This window comes from Saccopteryx bilineata, chromosome 5 (assembly GCF_036850765.1).
Source record: "Saccopteryx bilineata isolate mSacBil1 chromosome 5, mSacBil1_pri_phased_curated, whole genome shotgun sequence".
NCBI classification, from domain to species: domain Eukaryota; kingdom Metazoa; phylum Chordata; class Mammalia; order Chiroptera; family Emballonuridae; genus Saccopteryx; species Saccopteryx bilineata.
Window position 1 is genome coordinate 192,267,603 of NC_089494.1, and position 20,361 is coordinate 192,287,963.

General features: G+C 35.4%; 1 protein-coding gene across 1 annotated transcript in view; it reads right to left on the reverse strand.

Annotated features, from left to right (window-relative positions):
• Positions 1-20,361, reverse strand: part of MMRN1 (multimerin 1) — a 92,199-nt gene that overhangs the window by 60,976 nt on the left and 10,862 nt on the right. The gene's annotated exons all lie outside the window — the stretch shown is intronic.

The window sequence follows — 20,361 nt, forward strand, 5'->3', positions numbered from 1 at the left end:
GGCAACCCGGGCAATACAAGCTAACACTCGCGCCAAACCCAAACAAAGAAAAACAAGCGGAGCGGCCATTTTACCCGGTCTCCTGGTCGGCGTGCACGCAGTTAGTGGTGAGAGATTTCTTCCTAGGCCCCGAGAGTGGGTGCCCGTGTTGCCCTACGGAGAGGCAGGGTCAGAAGCCTTTCTGTGGGCCGAGGGCAGAGTCTCTGGGCAGCCCCAGCACCCTGGGAAAGCCACGCACGGGAGGGAGTGAGAACTAATTCCAACGGTGGAGATTTTCCGTGCTGGAGGGTGTTTCACTCAGAGGGAAACGCAGCCAGCCTCATATCCTGGTTTGCGCGCACAGATAGGGAGTGAGCGAATCCTCCGAGTGCCTCGGCAGTGCGTGCCCATGTTATCGCACAGAGGGGCAGAGTCAGGGGCCTTTGTGTGGGCCAAAGCGGAATCTCGGGCCACCCTAGCGCCTTGCAAAAGCCGCGCACGGGGACGGAGCGAGACTCAATTCCAACGCTGCAACTTTTCCCTGCGGTTGGGGGTTTCACTCAGAGCGTGAGACTGCTGGCCGGATAACCTGGTCGCAGACAGTGAGTGAGAGTTTCCTCCAAGCGCCCCGGAAGTGGGCGCCCGCCTGTGTTACCAGACAGAGTGGCAGAGCCAGAGGTCTTTGAGTGGACGGAAAGCCCGCCTGATTATGCTAGAAGCTCTGACTGACTGAGCCTTACCCAGAGCCCTGTGCTGAGTGGAAATAGAGTGGGGAGTTGCCAGCTCTTTGAGCCTCTTACTATCCAGGCAGAGGCAGCAGCAACCCCATAGCTGGATTATCAGGCTACTAATTGAGGAAGGAAAGACTAGAAGAAAGGCACCAGGAACACGGACTCTTTCACTGTCGGAGCCTATAAATGCTAATGAGCCTCGACTGCCAACGAGACTAAAGCACAATACATGACATTGCCATAGAGACTTATCAACTGCAAACCTCTACCTGAGCGTGCCAAAGGGGCAGAACCCGGGGTACAGAGTCACCGACCAGGAAGAGGGAGAGAAAAGAAAAAGCAAGAAGATAACCTCTCAAAATCAAGAATAATCTGCAGAATTTATAACCTATCCCATTTTATTATATTTGTTTGTTTTTTTCTCTTATCTTCATTCTTGATACTTTTTTTCCTCCTCCAATTTGGCCGATTAACTCTCTACTGGTCTTACTCTCTCCTCTCCTTGAACTACACTACCCATAAGTGTTACATCTCCCATTATCTTTTCTCTTCTCTTCCTTTCTCTCTATGAGGGTTGCACTCCAAAACCCTTAACTCTCTCTCTCTCTCTCTCCTTTCTTTTTTCTTCTTTTAGTGGTTCCCTCTTTTTGCTCTCTCTCTCTTTCTCCCTCTATATTAGTTTCTTCCTTTCTCCTTTACATCTCCTCTCATTCAAACCTCAATAACAAACAAATTATCTTATCTGAAACTCAAACCTATGTTTGTGGCATTTTGGGGGTTTTTTACTTCACCTTTTTAACTCACTAGCAGTGCTCCCATCCCTGGCTCTCCATAATATCTAGTTCTTGTTCCACTAAATACAATATTAATTTTTTAATTTGTCCCCCCATTTTCCATTTTCCTCTTATTCCTCTCATCATAACTCTTAGACAACCAACACAAAAAAGCAAATATTTTATTCTTGACCCAAATTTTTTCCTTATTTGCTTTTTGTGGGTCCATACGCTCTTTTTTTTCTTTTTTCTTTTTTTTTTTTTTTTTTTTTTGCCCCTTTGTTACTTTTCCCCAATTCAGGCCCTCCATCACAGGCATTGTTTGTTATAATTCACAGTCCACCACAAGATTTTCTCAAGAAAGAGGGGAGAGGAGAGGAGAGGAAAAAAGGAGGGGGGGAATAATTTCCTTTTTTTAAAAATTTTTATTTTATTTTATTTTTCTTTATTTCATTATTAATTTTTTTTAAAAAAAACAACTCTTCGATTTTTTATTTTTTTATTTTTTTTAACTTTTTATTCTTTATTAAATCTCATTAATACTATCAACAAAACCACCCTCAGATGCCATTAAGGAAGAGAAAATCGAATATCATGGATACAAAAGAAAGAGAGGTAACACAGCTAGATGAGGAAAAATCTATGGAGAAAAAATTTAATATATTGGAAACCTTGGAGCTAAATGACAGAGAATTCAAGATACAAATCCTAAAAATCCTCCGAGATATACAAGAAAACACAGAAAGGCAATTTAGGGAGCTCAGAAAACAACTCAATGAACACAAAGAATATATGTCCAAGGAAATTGAAACTATAAAAACAAATCAAACAGAAATGAAAAACTCAATTCACGAGCTGAAAAACGAAGTAACAAGCTTAGCTAATAGAACCGGTCAGATAGAAGAGAGGATTAGTGAAATAGAAGACAAGCAACTTGAGGCACAACAGAGAGAAGAAGAAAGAGACTCAAAAATTAAAAAAATGAGATAGCCCTACAAGAATTATCTGACTCCATCAAAAAGAATAACATAAGAATAATAGGTATATCAGAGGGAGAAGAGAGAGAAAATGGAATGGAGAACATACTCAAACAAATAATAGATGAGAACTTCCCAAGCCTGTGGAAAGAACTAAAGCCTCAAGTTCAAGAAGCAAACAGAACTCCAAGTTTTCTTAACCCCAACAAACCTACTCCAAGGCATATCATAATGAAATTGACACAAACCAACAGCAAAGAAAAAATTCTCAAGGCAGCCAGGGAAAAGAAGAATACAACATATAAAGGAAGGCCCATTAGATTATCATCAGATTTCTCAGCAGAAACTCTACAAGCTAGAAGAGAGTGGACCTCAATATTTAAAGTCCTGAAAGAGAGGAACTTTCAGCCACGAATACTATACCCATCAAAGCTATCCTTCAAATATGAAGGAGAAATAAAAACATTCACAGATACAGAAAAGATGAGGGAATTTATCATCAGAAAACCCCCACTCCAGGAATTACTAAAGGGGGTTCTCCAATCAGATACAAAGAATAAAAAAAAACAGAGCCACATGTAAAAGCTCCAAGAAGAACACAATAAAACCAAATTTAAACTGTGACAACAAAAAGCAAGAGGGGGAGAAGATGGAGATTAACAGTAGCAAAGGACGATGGAGTGCAAAAGTACTCACAAAATAGTTCACTACAATGAACAGAGTAGGGACCCTTTTCATTACTCAAAGGTAACCACCATTGAAAAAAACACCACAGAAGCACATGAGATAAAAAAGATAGCAACAGAGGAAAGATGTATGGAATACAACCAAATAAAAACAAAAGATAGAAAAACGAAAGAGAAGGATCAAACAAGACACAAAACTAACAGAAAGCAAGATATAAAATGGCAATAGGGAACTCAAAAGTATCAATAATTACACTAAATGTAAACGGATTAAACTCACCAATAAAAAGGCACAGAGTAGCAGAATGGATTAAAAATAAAATCCAACTGTATGCTGCCTACAGGAAACTCATCTAAGTAACAAGGATAAAAACAAATTCAAAGTGAAAGGCGGGAAAACAATACTCCAAGCAAATAACATCCAAAAAAAAAGCAGGTGTAGCAATACTCATATCGGATAATGCTGACTACAAGACAGGAAAAGTACTCAGAGACAAAAATGGCCATTTCATAATGGCTAAGGGGACACTGAATCAAGAAGACATAACAATTCTTAATATATATGCACCAAACCAAGGAACACCAAAATATATAAGACAGCTACTTATTGATCTTAAAACAAAAACTGACAAAAATACAATCATACTTGGAGACCTCAATACATCGCTGACGGCTCTAGATCAGTCATCCAAACAGAGAATCAACAAAGACATAGTGGCCTTAAACAAAACACTAGAGCACCTGGATATGATAGACATCTACAGGACATTTCATCCCAAAGTGACTGAGTATAAATTCTTCTCCAGTGTACATGGATCATTCTCAAGAATTGACCATATGTTGGGCCACAAAAACAACATCAGCAAATTCAGAAAAATCGAAGTTGTACCAAATATATTTTCTGATCATAAAGCCTTGAAACTAGAATTCAACTGCAAAAAAGAGGAAAAAAATCCCACAAAAATGTGGAAACTAAACAACATACTTTTAAAAAATGAATGGGTCAAAGAAGAAATAAGTGCAGAGATCAAAAGATATATACAGACTAATGAAAATGACAATACGATATATCAGAATCTATGGGATGCAGCAAAAGCAGTGATAAGAGGGAAGTTCATATCGCTTCAGGCATATATGAACAAACAAGAGAGAGCCCAAGTGAACCACTTAACTTCCCACCTTAAGGAACTAGAAAAAGAAGAACAAACACAACCCAAAACCAGACGAAGAAAGGAGATAATAAAAATCAGAGCAGAAATAAATGAATTAGAGAACAGAAAAACTATAGAAAAAATTAATAGAACAAGGAGCTGGTTCTATGAAAAGATCAACAAAATTGACAAACCCTTGGCAAGACTTAACAAGAAAAAAAGAGAAAGAACTCATATAAACAAAATCCAAAATGAAAGAGGAGAAATCACCACGGACACCGTAGATATACAAAGAATTATTGTAGAATACTATGAAAAACTTTATGCCACTAAATTCAACAACCTAGAAGAAATGGATAAATTCCTAGAAAAATACAACCTTCCTAGACTGAGTCAAAAAGAAGCAGAAAGCCTAAACAGACCTATCAGTAGAGAAGAAATAAAAAAAACCATTAAAAACCTCCCCAAAAATAAATGTCCAGGCCCTGACGGCTATACCAGCGAATTTTATCAAACATTCAAAGAAGACTTGGTTCCTATTCTACTCAAAGTCTTCCAAAAAATTGAAGAAGAAGCAATACTTCCAAACACATTTTATGAGGCCAACATAACCCTCATACCAAAACCAGGCAAGGATGGCACAAAAAAAGAAAACTACAGACCAATATCTCTAATGAATACAGATGCTAAAATACTAAACAAAATACTAGCAAATCGAATACAACAACATATTAAAAAAATAATACATCATGATCAAGTGGGATTCATCCCAGAATCTCAAGGATGGTTCAACATATGTAAAACGGTTAACGTAATACACCATATTAACAAAACAAAGAACAAAAACCACATGATCTTATCAATAGATGCAGAAAAGGCTTTCGATAAAATACAACACAATTTTATGTTTAAGACTCTCAACAAAATGGGTATAGAAGGAAAATATCTCAACATGATAAAGGCCATATATGATAAACCATCAGCTAACATCATATTAAATGGCACTAAACTGAAGGCTTTCCCCCTTAAATCAGGAACAAGACAGGGTTGTCCACTCTCTCCACTCTTATTTAATGTGGTACTAGAGGTTCTAGCCAGAGCAATCAGACAAGACAAAGAAATAAAAGACATCCATATCGGAAAAGAAGAAGTAAAGGTATCACTTTTTGCAGATGATATGATCCTATACATCGAAAACCCTAAAGAATCCACAAAAAGACTACTAGAAACAATAAACCAATACAGTAAGGTCACAGGATACAAAATTAACATACAGAAGTCAATAGCCTTTCTATATGCCAACAATGAAACAACTGAGAAGGAACTCAAAAGAATAATCCCCTTCACGATTGCAACAAAAAAAATAAAATACTTAGGAATAAACATAACAAAGAATGTAAAGGACTTATATAATGAAAACTATAAACCATTGTTAAGGGAAATCGAAAAAGATATAATGAGATGGAAGAATATACCTTGTTCTTGGCTAGGAAGAATAAATATAATCAAGATGGCTATATTACCCAAAGCAATATACAAATTTAATGCAATTCCCATCAAACTTCCAATGACATTTTTTAAAGAAATAGAGCAAAAAATCATCAGATTTATATGGAACTATAAAAAACCCCGAATAGCCAAAGCAATCCTAAAGAAAAAGAATGAAGCTGGGGGCATTACAATACCTGACTTCAAACTCTATTATAGGGCCACGACAATCAAAACAGTATGGTATTGGCAGAAAAATAGACACTCAGAACAATGGAACAGAATAGAAAGTCCAGAAATAAAACCACATATATATAGTCAAATAATTTTTGATAAAGGGGCCAACAACACACAATGGAGAAAAGAAAGCCTCTTCAATAAATGGTGCTGGGAAAACTGGAAAGCCACATGCAAAAGAATGAAACTGGACTACAGTCTCTCCCCCTGTACAAAAATTAACTCAAAATGGATCAAAGATCTAAACATAAGACCTGAAACAATTAAGTACATAGAAGAAGACATAGGTACTCAACTCATGGACCTGGGTTTTAAAGAGCATTTTATGAATTTGACTCCAATGGCAAGAGAAGTGAAGGCAAAAATTAATGAATGGGACTACATCAGACTAAGAAGTTTTTGCTCAGCAAGAGAAATTGATAACAAAATAAACAGAAAGCCAACTAAATGGGAAATGATATTTTCAAACAACAGCTCAGATAAGGGCCTAATATCCAAAATATACAAAGAACTCATAAAACTCAACAACAAACGAACAACAATCCAATAAAAAAATGGGAAGAGGATATGAATAGACACTTCTCCCAGGAAGAAATACAAATGGCCAACAGATATATGAAAAGATGCTCATCTTTTTTAGCTATTAGAGAAATGCAAATCAAAACGGCAATGAGATACCACCTCACACCTGTTCGATTAGCTGTTATTAGCAAGTCAGGTAATAGCAAATGTTGGAGAGGCTGTGGAGAAAAAGGAACCCTCATCCACTGTTGGTGAGAATGTAAAGTAGTACAACCATTATGGAAGAAAGTTTGGTGGTTCCTCAAAAAACTGAAAATAGAACTACCTTATGACCCAGCAATCCCTCTACTGGGTATATATCCCCAAAACTCAGAAACATTGATACATAAAGACACATGCAGCCCCATGTTTATTGCAGCATTGTTCACAGTGGCCAGGACATGGAAACAACCAAAAAGCCCATCAATAGTTGACTGGATAAAGAAGATGTGGCACATATACACTATGGAATACTACTCAGCCATAAGAAATTATGACATCGGAACATTTACAGCAAAATGGTGGGATCTTGATAACATGATACGAAGCAAAATAAGTAAATCAGAAAAAAACAGGAACTGTATTGTTCCATACGTAGGTGGGACATAATAGTGAAACTAAGAGACATTGATAAGAGTGTGGTGGTTACGGGGGGGAGGGGAGAATGGGAGAGGGATAGGGGGTGGGGAGGGGCACAAAGAAAACAAGATAGAAGGTGACAGAGGACAATCTGACATTGGGTGGTGGGTATGCAATATAATTGAACGACAAGATAACCTGGACTTGTTATCTTTGAATATATGTATTCTGATTTATTGATGTCACCCCATTAAAAAAATAAAATTATAAAAAAAAAAGAATAAATCAAAAATGAAATCAGAACCTGTGTCAGTTAGCTGTAAGTTAAATCCAAGATTGCCTGTATTATTTTTTTAATTTATTGTGTTTACATAGATTTTAGTGTCTCCCCAAATGCATCCCCACTCCCCCATATTCCCATCAATATCTCCCCTGCCCCTTTCCCAACCTATCTCTCCCCCCATCCCATCCTATCATCCCCTTTCCCTCTGTCTTCTTTTCCTCTGGTCCCTTTGATCCCTCCTCTGTCTCAATTCCGTTCCTCAGTTCACATTGTTTCTTCCATTCCTCAAATGAGTGAGGTCATATAATAACTTTCTTTCTCTGCCTGGCTTATTTCACTTAACATAATAGTTTCCAGGTCCCTCCATGTCATTGCAAAAGGTAGTATTTCCTTCTTTTTCATGGTCCCATAGCATTCCATTGTATATATGTACCACTGCTTTTTAATCCACTCGTCCACTGACAGACACTTGGGCTGTTTCCAGATCTTTGATATTGTGAACAATGCTGCCATAATCATGGGCGTGCATTTCTATTTTTGAGTCAGTGATATGGTGATCTTAGGATATAGTCCTAAAAGTGGGATGGCTGGGTCAAAAGGAAGTTCCATTTTTAATTTTTTTAGGAATCTCCATACTCTTTTGCACAGAGGCTGCACCAGTCTGCATTCCCACCAGGAGTGTAGGAGGGTTCCCCTTTCTCTACATCCTCGTCAGCATCTATCATGTGTTGTTTTGTTAATGAGCACCATTCTGACTAGTGTGAACTGGTATCTCATTGTTGTTTTAATCTGCATTTCTCTAATGATTAGTGCTGTTGAACATTTTTTCATCTATTGGCCATCTGTATGTCCTCTTTGGAGAAGTGTCTATTCATTTCGTTTGCCCATTTTTGGATTGGATTGTTTGTCTTCCTGGTGTTGAGTTTTAGAAGTTCTTTATAAATTTTGTTTATTAACCCTTATCAGATGTATTGTTGAATATGTTCTCCCATTGTGTTGTTTGTCCTTTTAATCTGTTCATATTGTCTTTAGCTGTACAAAAACTTTTTAGTTTGATATAGTCCCATTTGTTTATCTTGTCTTTTATTTCACTTGCCTTTGGAGATAAATCAGCAAATATATTGCTGCAATATATGTTGGAGAGCTTACTGCCTATGTTTTCTTCTAAGATGCTTATGTTTTCACGACTTACATTTAAGTCTTTTATCCATTTTTAGTTTATTTTTAAGAATGGTGTAAGTTGATGGTCTAGTTTCATTTTTTTGCAGGTAGTTGTCCAGTTTCCCCAACACCATTTGTTAAAGAGCCTGTCTTTACTCCATTTTATGCTCTTACCTCCTTTGTCAAATATCAATTGTCCATTAGGTGTGGGTTTATTTCTGGTTCTCTGTTCTGTTCCATTTATCTATATGCCTGTTCTTATGCCAATTCCAAGTTGTTTTGAGTACAATGGCCTTGTAGTATAACTTGATATCAGGAAGTGTGATACCTCCCACTTTATTCTTCTTTTTCAAGATTGCTGAGGCTATTCGAGTTCTTTCTTGGTTCCATATAAATTTTTGAAATATGTGTTCTATATCTTTAAAGTATGTCATTGGTATTTTAATTGGTATTCCATTGAATTTATAAATTGCTTTGGGTAATATAGACATTTTAATGATGTTTATTCTTCCTATCCATGAGCACGGTATATGCTTCCACTTGTTTGTATCTTCCTTGATTTCTCTTTTTTTTCTCTCTCTCTCTCTTTTTTTTTTGTATTTTTCTGAAGCTGGAAATGGGGAGAGACAGTCAGACAGACTCCCGCATGCGCCCAACCGGGATCCACCCAGCACGCCCACCAGGGGCAATGCTCTGCCCACCAGGGGGTGATGCTCTGCCCCTCCGGGGTGTCGCTCTGTTGTGACCAGAGCCACTCTAGTGCCTGGGGCAGAGGCCAAGGAGCCATCCCCAGTGCCCAGGCCATCTTTGCTCCAATGGAGCCTTGGCTGCGGGAGGGGAAGAGAGAGACAGAGAGGAAGGAGGGGGTGGGGGTGGAGAAGCAAATGGGTGCTTCTCCTATGTGCCCTGGCTGGGAATCGAACCCGGGCCCCCCGCACACCAGGCTGACGTTCTTCTGCTGAGCCAACCGGCCAGGGCCTCTTTTTTTTTCTTTTAACAGAGAGAGCATTAGAGAGAGGGATATATAAGGACAGGCAGGCAGGAACAGAGAGAGATGAGAAGCATCAATCATCAGTTTTTCATTGCGACACCTTAGTTGTCCATTGATTGCTTTCTCATATGTGCCTTGACCGTGGGCCTTCAGCAGACCAAGTAACCCCTTGCTTCAGCCAGCGACCTTGGGTCCAAGCTGGTGAGCTTTGCTCAAATCAGATGAGCCTGCGCTCAAGCTGGCGATCTCAGGGTCTCGAACATGGGTCCTCTGCATCCCAGCCCAACACTCTATTCACTGTGCCACCGCCTGGTCAGGCTTCCTTGATTTCTTTTTCTAACAGTTCATTGTTGGGGTATAAAAATGCCTCTGGTTTATATGTTTATTTATCACGCCAGTAATTTTTTGACTGAGACATTAGGGTATTCTATATACAGTCTCATATCATCTGCAATTAGTGATTATTGTGACTGTGAATGGCAAAAAGCCATTATAGATTCGAGGCTTAGCAAAAGGCTAAGTTCTCTCCCCTCCATCTCCATATTTGGCTTTGATGCTGAGTATTTGTACCCACTCCACTTGCTTCCTTGGGTTGCTGGAGGCAATATACATGCCCTTCCTCTGACTCTTTGTTTGTTTCAGATGTTTGTAGATTTCACTAATGTACCCTGTTTTTGCCTTGGGAGATTTCCTGTCTTAGCATTGGATGTGCAACTTTGTATCAGGGTCCTTGATTTGCATATGTCTATATAATAAAGCGAACTGGGGCTATGAGACACTCGGATACTGCCAGGCATGTTGAAGAGAACTCCCGGTCCCATCGTTTTTGTTTTGACAAAGTGTGTTTCCTTAATTCCGCACCGTTATTAGGAGCCGCGCTGGTCTGCAGCAAGTGATAGTTTTACTTCTTTTTCAATTTGGATGCCTTTTATTTCTTCTTCTTGTCTATAGAACTTCCAGAACAATATTGAATAAGAGTGGTGAAAGGGAGTACCCCTTCCTTATTCCTGATCTTAAGGTAATTGCTTTTAATTTTTGCCCATTGATTATGATGTTGGTTGTGGGTTTGTCATAGATGGCCTTTATTATGTTGAGGTATGTTCCCTGTTTTCCCACTTTGCTGAGAGCTTTGATCATGAATGGGCGCTGGACTTTATCAAATGCTTTTTCTGCATCTATTGAAATTATCATGTGGTTTTTCTCCTTTTTGTTTATGCAATGAATCACATTGATGGATTTACGACTATTGTACCATCCTTGCCTCGCCAGAATAAATCCCACTTGATCATGGTGTATGATGTTTTTCATATATTGCTGGATCTAGTTTGCTAATATTTTGCTGAGCATTTTAGCATCTAAATTCATCATGGATATTGGCCTATAATTTTCTTTCTTTGTGTTGTCTTTGCCTGGTTTTGGAATCAGGATTATGCTCGCCTCATAAAAAATGCTTGGAAGTCTTCCTTCCTCTTAATTTTTTGAAATAACTTGAGAAGGATAGGAGTTAGTTCTTCTTTGGATATTTGGTAGAATTTACCTGTGAAGCCATCTGGCCCAGGGCTTTTGTTTGTTGGGAGTTTTTAGATAACTGTTTCAATCTCATTTGTTGTAATCAGTCTGTTTATATTTTCTGATCCTTCCAGATTGATTTTTGAAAGATTATATGTTTCAAGGAATTTGCCCATTTCCCCTGGGTTGTCTAATTTTTGACATACAGTTCTTCATAGTATTTTTTTACAATATTTTGTATTTCTGTTGTGTCAGTTGTTATTTCTCCACTCTCATTTCTAATTTTATTTATTTGAGTTCTCTCTCTCTTTTTTTCTTGGTGAATCTGGTTAAAGGTTCATCAATCTTGTTTACCCTTTCAAACAATCGGCTCCTGGTTTTATTGATCCTCTGTATTGTTTCTTTAGTCTCTATGTCATTTATTTCCACTTTGATCTTTATTATTTCCTTCCTTCTACTTTCTCTGGGCTGTACTTGCTCTTCTTTTCTAGTTCTTTTAGATGCAGGGTTAAGTTGTTTATTTGAGCTTTTTCTAGCTTCTTAAGGTATTCCTGTAGTGCTATGAACTTCTCTCTCAGGATTGCTTTTGTTGTGTCCCATAAATTTTGTTGTATGCTCATTATCATTCATTTCTAGGATTTTTTTATTTCTTTTTTGATTTCATTGTTAACCTATTTGTTATTTAATAACATGCTATTTAGTTTCCATGTGTTTGAGTATTTTTTTTTGTGATTGATTTCTAATTTCATGCCTTTGTGATCAGAGAAAGTGCTTGATATGATTTCAATTTCTTAAATTTGTTGAGACCGCTTTTGTGCCTTAACTTGTGGTCTATCCTAGAGAATGTACCTATAGTCGTCTCCAGAATGAGAAGAATGTATATTCTGTTGCTTTTGGGTGAAAGGTTCTGAAAGTTTCTATCAAATCCAGTTGATATAGTGTGTCCTTTAAGTCTGCTGTTTCTTTGTTGATTTTCTTTCTTGAAGATCTCTCTAGTGATGTTAGTGGGGTATGGAAATCCCTTACTATTATAGTATTGCTGTTGATCTTACCCTTTATATCCAACAAAGTCTGCTTTATATATTTAGGTGCTCCTATATTAGGTGTATAGATATTTATATTGGTTATATGTTCCTGTTGGATTGCTCTCTTTATCATTATGTAGTGATTTTTTTATCCCTTATTATAACCTTTGTTTTAAAGTCCATTTTGTCTGATATAAGTATTGCTACCCCAGCTTTTTTTTCATTTCCATTTGCATGAAATATTTTTTTCCATCCTTTTACCTTCAGTCTATGTGTATCTTTTGTTTTGAAATGTTTCTCTTGTAAACAATATATGTATTGGTCCTGTTTTCTTATCCACACAGCTAACCTATGTCTTTTGATTGGATCATTTAATCCATTTACATTTAAGGTTATTATTGATATATAGTTGTTTATTGCTATTTTACTTTTTAAAGCTATATTTCTCTTTTACTATATTATTTTCCATTTTTGTTCTGTTTACAACAGGCCCCTTCATATTTCTTGCAGCATTGGTTTGGTTGTAATGAATTCCTTGTTTTTTTTTGTCTGGAAAGCTTTTTATTTCTTCTTCAATTTTAAATGATAGCTGTGCTGAATAAAGAAGTCTTGGTTGTAGGCTCTTGTTCTGCATTACTTTAAATATTTCTTGCCATTCCCTTCTGGCCTCAAGTGTTTCTGTTGAGAAGTTGGATGTCATTCTTATGCTGGCTCCTTTGTAGTTGATAGCCTTTTTTTCCTAGCAGCTTTTAATATTTTCTCTTTATCTCTTAGCTTTGGTATTTTAATTATGATGTGTCTTGGTATAGATTTCTTTGGGTTTCTCTTTAATGGAGTTCTCTGTGCTTCTTGAATTTGTGAGACTTTTTCCTGCATTAATTTAGGGAAGTCTTCAGCTATGACTTCATTGAATAATGTCTCTATCCCTTGTTTTTTCTCTTCTTCAGGAACCCCTATGATGCAGATATTGTTTTGCTTTAGGCTGCACACAGCTCTCTTAGAGTTTCCTCAGATTTTTTCAGCCTCTTTTCTTTTTGCTATTCCGCCTCTGTGTTTTTGTTTATCTTGTCTTCTAAATCACTGATTCGATCCTCTCTGTTTCATCCAGTCTGCTTTTAGTTGCTTCTAGTGTAGTTTTTATTTCTGATATTGTATTTGTCATTTTTGACTGGTTCTTCTTTATTATTTTAATGTTCTTTGTGATGCTTGTTATCTCTTTATTTATGGGTTCATTGTGTCCATCCATTGTTGTTCTAAATTTTTCAGCATTCTAATAATCATTATTTTAAACTCTGCATCTGGTAGTTTGCTTATTTTCATCTTACTCGGTTTATTTTCTGGAGGTTTCTCTTGTTAGTTCATTTGGATTGCATGTCTCTGTCTTCCCATTTTGTCTGTGTATACCCTCCTCTTTTGGATATGTTGTTTGTAGAGCTGGCTAAGTCGAGGATTGGTGTTGTCTGCCTCCAATTTTCAGTTGTGTTATTTCTAGGTCTTCTTGGGTTGGCATCAGCTGTTGTTTTGCAAGATTGCCTTTATGACAAACACCAATATTAGGATTCAACTATGAGATTCAGACCTAAATTCATTACTTCTACATAATAATGTACAAGACAGAAGTAAAGAAATAAATGGTGTAATGATCAAAAAGAGGAAAAAACAACTGTTTTTAGCAGCAGCTTATATGGCTGTAAATAAAGAAAATATGAAATAGCCTAGATGCAAATGATTACAATAAGAGAGATCAGCAATGTAGGTTAGATCATAAAACTTTAACTTCTTAATAAGAAAGTTTAGCCACATCTTTAGGATCAGTTATAGTTCAACATACCAACAACAGATTTTTAAAAATACTGGTTACAGTCCTTGCAGATTGGCTCAGTGGTAGAGTGGCGACTCAGTTTGTAGATATCCTGGGTTCAATTTTCAGTCAAAGCATACAGAAGAAGCAACCACCTGCTTCTCCCTTCTTTCCCTTTTTCCCTCCTGCAGCCATGGCTTGATTGATTACTGCTCATCAACCTGGGTGCTGAGAATAGCTCCATCAAGCCTCGCCTAGTGCTAAAAATAGCTCTGTTGCTAGTTAGCATCCACCTCAGATGGGCAGAGCATTGAAGGTTTCCAGGTGAATGTCAGTCAGAGAGCATAAGGGCGTCTTTCTCTCTGTCTCCTCTCTTCACACACACACACACACACACACACTCACACACATATACTGTTTGCAATCGCAAAAATAACATTATTCTGTCAAATTCAACAGAAATACGTTAAGATTTAATATATGAAAAATTTAAGCTTTATTAAAAAGTCTGAAAAAAATCTAATACCTTATGTTCACTGATGAGAAGAGCCAAAGAAAGTTATCAGTTCTCTTTAATTTAATCTATAGATTCAATGCACTTTTAATCAAACCTTAGTTTGATATAAATTTAATAGCTTATTCTATAATTTTGTATAGAATAAACTAAAAGTGTACATCCCATAAATTTATGGCTCTGGCCATAGAAAAGCACCAGATTTACCTTCCCTTGGTAAAAACTATAAAGCTGGACAAGATGTATAAAGCAATACTTTTAAGACGTTAGACAACAGAAAATGTGGTGACATAATTCCTGAGAGAAGGGACACACATGTATGATTTGAACTCCACATTTAATAAAATTTTTGCCTGGAAAGAATTTTTAAACTGCATCTTTGGGCAGGCCCCCAAAGAGAGAAAATACTGGGTAATGAAAACAAAGATCTGAATTTGGGGCTACTGAGGTGGCTACAATATGTGGGGAAAGCTGAGTGGGACAGGTCATTTTAAAAGTCAACATTGAGGTCCCCTTGCATCTTGGGCCGAATACTGTACTGTGCTTGCAAAATGTAGTCTTTGCAAATTTGGCAGAGAATAACTTTTGGGGAGTTGCATGAGCTGAACTGAGATCCCAGATATCATCTAAAACAGCCAAAGAGAAGGGTTCTTATTAAACAGCCCTCAGCATTCACCCCAAGTAAAATAACAATATCATTGAAAGAAATAAAAGGCAACCTAAATAAGTGGCAAGTGTTCATTGATTGGAAGACTTAATATTGCTAAGATGGCAATACTTCCAAAACTGATCTACAGCTTCAACACGACCCAGGTCAAAATCCCAGCTGCTGTTTTTTGCAGAAATTTAAAGCTGTTCTTAAAATTTATGTGGAAATGCAGGGAACTCAGAATAGCCAAAGCAATATTGGGGGGGGGGGGAAGAGGACTCAATACTCTCACTGTTCAATTTCAAATCTTAGTGAAAAGCTACAATAATTAAAACTCTATTTGACCTGCATAAGGATAAAGATATTGATCAAATGAATAAAATTTAGAATTCAGAAATAAAACCTTTATATTTATGATTAATTGACTTTTGACAAGGGTGCCAACCAATTCAATAGGGAAATCTTTTTCCCAACATTAATGTTATGACAAATGGATAGCCACATTTAAACAAATGAAGTTGGACCCCTATCTCATACCACGCACAAAAAACTAATTCAAAAATGTATCAAAGACTTATAAGTAAGAGCTAAAACTGTAAAACTGTTAGAAGAAAACTTAGGCATTCATCAGTATAACCTGGGATTATCAGGCCAGTATAATAAGGCAAGAAAGAGAAATAAACACATGCAGATTGAAAATTAATAAACAAAATTATATTTTTTTCTGAAAAAAATAAGATTTATGTGAAATATCATAATCTACAAAGAAAACTATTGGAGGTAATAAGTGAATTTAGCAAGATTATAATATATAAGGCCAATATATTTACAAAAATATCAATTTTTTTCTATATAATAATTAATGTACTTGAATATATAAAGTTTCAGAATTTTTGTTTATGTGAAGACACCAAGAATAATTTGAAAAGAGAGGCTAAAGATCTAGAGAAGGTGTTTGGAGACATAAAATGGATTATAGCAAATATATATCAAATTCTTGTCAATAATTAAGATAAAGACAAGAAAAAATAAAATAGAAAAATGGAAAAATTATTTAAACAATCATTTTATACAAGGAAACACCAATGATCATGAAACATATAAAAATAAGGTCATTCTTTTTAGTATCAAGAAAGTGCAAATTTAGATGACAATGGAGTAATATTTTATAACTCAATATAAGCAAACATTGAGAATTTGACAATCTCACTTGGTCAGAGGATATAGAGAATTGGAATCTCTTATAAACTGTTGGTGTAAGTACAAAATGGTACAACCATTTTGAAAAAATGTCAATACCATATGAAAATAAACAACCATATACTCTCTACCCTGTGGTTACAATTCTAGATATATACTATTGCACATATGTACTAAGAATCATGTACCTGAATGCTTATAGCAGAAACCATTATTCATCATTACCAAAACTGAAAGTAACTCAAAAGTTCACATACCAAGAATGGAGAAATACTTATACAATGGATATTATTCATCACTAAAAAAGAATAAACTGTTATATGTATTATTCAATAATACAAACTTAAAGTTGTATGATGTAAGCAAGTTACAGAAGAAATACAGTATGATGTGTTTTACATAAGGCTAAAAAATAAAAGTTAATAGTAGATTGTTATTGTTTAGAGATATATGTATATGCTAAAATTATATTTAATAATGTATTTATTTTATATTTATAAAATATGAGTTTAAAATATGATTAAGAATAACAAATCCTATTTGTTATAGAAAGATTCAGCCGACTTGCTGTCTAATCCTCATTTCTTATCAATTAAACAATTCTGTATCCATAACTTCTCCTACCAATTTATAAATGTTTGTTTATATCTATCCATGTATGTTTATTCCCTTCAACATATAAGGTAGTACAAGAATAGTTTTGACTGCATGCCAACAAAGTTGGAAAATTTTAATAGCATCAAAGTCATTTGTCACAAAAATGTCATGATCAGATAAAAATAAGCTTTATTAGAGTACCTAGTTTTAGGTGATAATTTGGTGGAAGCCATCTAAAATGATAAAGATATTTAAAAATATTACATACTTTAAGAAAGTTTAAATTGAGATTATTAATTAATGCTACAGATAAGGTTGTAGGGAATGAAGAGGGAATTAAATGTTATCTATTAAATGATTGCCAACACAGAAAACATTATTTGCAATTGTATAAGGAATAAATTATTAAATATAAATCATATGAGAAATAAATTACCTAAAAAAAAGTGAGAAACCTAGTGGTCATAGAAGTCTGGAAAAATTTTGTCCTATGCTTGGAAAATGTGACATAAATTACTCCTCTAATTCAAGGTAGACAGTAGAATATATATCAAAGCTAGTTAGGAAAAGAGAGAGTAGCTTTGTTCCTGGTTGTGATACCAGTTTTGTTTTGTTTTTGTTTTGTTTTTTTTTGTCATAAAATACCTTATCCCTAATTAGAGAAAGTCCTCAATGAATGAATGGATGTATTTGGGTGTTTTTCTCCTTTTTTCCTTTTTCTATGACTTTTTAATTGTGAATATGCATCTTGTTACATCTAATTTACATTTTTCTTCTCATCTGTCACTTAGTTTTCTCCCACCCCCAACCTCCAGGGAGCAGAGATGATTTGCAAAACATAGTACTAAAGAAAATGTTATATGATTGTGAAATCAAACCACTACAAGTTCAAATCAGTGTGAGATGTATGCCTCTAAATCAGTAGAATGTAAGAAATCTATTCTGCTTAAAAATAAAATAATAATTAAAATAATGTAGAAATCAGCTTGAATGTTAAAGAACAAAGACAGAAAACATTTTTCCCTGGGTAGAGCAACTAAAGTTAGTAATCATCTGCTTTGGAATATTTAGCTTTCTTAGGGCCAAATGTTCTTCTACAAATAAAGTTGACTCATTCTTTCATCATTCTGAGACAGATAAATTGAGCACCATGTATCTTATTGTGCAGAATTCTTTTGAATGAAAGTGTAAAATTCAGTTCCATAAAGACATAAAAAGACACTTTGGCATATTTTGTTAAAGCATGGTGGTACTTGAAAATATAATGTGAAAGAAAGAACTGGCAAAAGCAAGAAATAAAAATAAAAACGATTTTAAATTAAAAGGACTACATAAGGAAATATTTTTAAAAATCAATTTGCATGAGATTCCTCATGCAAACCCACTGATTATCCTAATTACAGCAAATAACTAACTTTAACAGAAGTACAATTAAATTGGAGTGTGGAATATCAGGAAGGAAAAAGAAAAGAGCTACTATCCCTACATATTCTTGGTTTTCAAAAAAGGATAGATGATAGATGATGATAGATAGATAGATGATAGATAGATAGATGGATAGATAGATAGATAGATAGATAGAGATGTTGTCTGTGAGAATAAATAACAGGGTTATCTGCAGAGACCTTTTAAAATCATAAGTAGTGAAACAATTTCATGATTAAAATAGCTGGGTAGGCAAAAATCACATCAGCAGATTGCTCATGGCCCAGCAATCTTTGATTCAGTGTAAAATAGAAGAACTATCCACAGCCTAGGAGCCCCTGGTGTGACTTGTAATTAGATTTATGCTATGATGAAATAAGCTCATTAAAGGATGTTAAAAATGTAAATACAGTTTTAAAATCAAATTATTCAAAAATATGTTTAAAAATCAAAAGTTAAGCATGGTTAAATTGTAACAGGCAGTATAAAGACAAATGTAATGATACCAGACAAGCATTTTGCTTAAATTTAGAAATTCTTTGCACTTTTCCAATCGGATTAAGGTGGGGAGAGAGCAGCTACTTTGAAGTGGTTAGCTTTCCGTGGGTTTGTAACCCTCCAAACAGCAGACTGCCTTTGGGATTTGCTTTAAGGGTAATAACACAGTTGCTTTTGTGCAGCATCATGTCATGTACTGAAAAAAGCTTTTATTCATTCTTTGGTTTTTTCAAGTTAAATAAAAAATGTTTATTCCTAGGGAAAAGCAGATATCTCTGGTTATTTGCAAACATGAGTCTAATTTACAGAATATATAAAATAGAAGATAGAAAAATGATTCTATTTTAATTTATACAACTTGAAATTTTGTGGATAATGAACTAAGTGAAGCATTGTAAATACACAATCTACTATTCTTTCGATTGACATATTTTAGAAACCTTATTTTCCAGGAAGCTAATTAGAAGATTACATTTAAAAAGAAAATTTCATTAATTGGTCTTTTGCCTCTTTAAGTATACTGATCAAACCATGGCTCAATCATATCTATTCTTATCCTGAATGGAGAATGGATCAAAGCAACAAAAAAATTCATTTAGATAGTGGACACAATAAATATATCCCTTAATAAATAAAAGACAACAATCTAAGAATTTACATTGTTTATTTACACTAGTCCTAGAACTCAGATTAATAAATTGCTTGTGATCTATTGGTAAAAGGCTGAATATTTAAACTTTTATACTGATAACCTGTGGCTTGAATTTACATAACAGCACAAAAATACCAGGTTCTAAGGATATTCACTAAAAATTTAGGTAAAAAAACATAATTCCACCATAAACTATCCAATGGTATATAATTTTCTCTTAGAAGCTGGAGAAAATTTTGTGTGTTGGGAGACTTCATGGATCAAAGACCTTTATGACTTTGTTTCCTATCATCCCCTTATTGAGAAGAACTTAGAGATTCCAAGAGTAACAAAAGGAAAATGAAATAAAACAAGGCAGACATAACTTCTTATGAAAATGAACACTCTCTTAAAAAAATTATCTGATAACTCCCCTATCAGCCTCCCACACTTGACCTAACACTCAACTAAACCTACCTGACTTGAGGGAGTATAAGATCTCAAATAACCATTTCTTTACATTGTACCTAAAGATTATTACAGATTACAGACCCAACAATATATACATGTATTGATGAATTAATAAATGTCTCAGGAAAAGAACTAAGTTTTCCATGGAATTTAATTTAAATAAAATAATAATTCTTCATAACAGAATACTTCATTTATGTTGTCACTAAATTTCTTATAAGGAACATTATTTTTTTTCACTTTTATAAGATGTTATTTATTCATTTTACAGAAAGAGAGAGAGAGAGAGAGAGAGAGAGAGAGAGAGAAGGCGAGAAGAGGAGCAGGAAGTATCAACTCCCATATGTGCCTTGACCAGGCAAACCTAGGGTTTTGAACTAGCGACCTCAGCATTCCAGGTCAATGCTTTATCCACTGCGCCACCACAGGTCGGGCAGGAATATT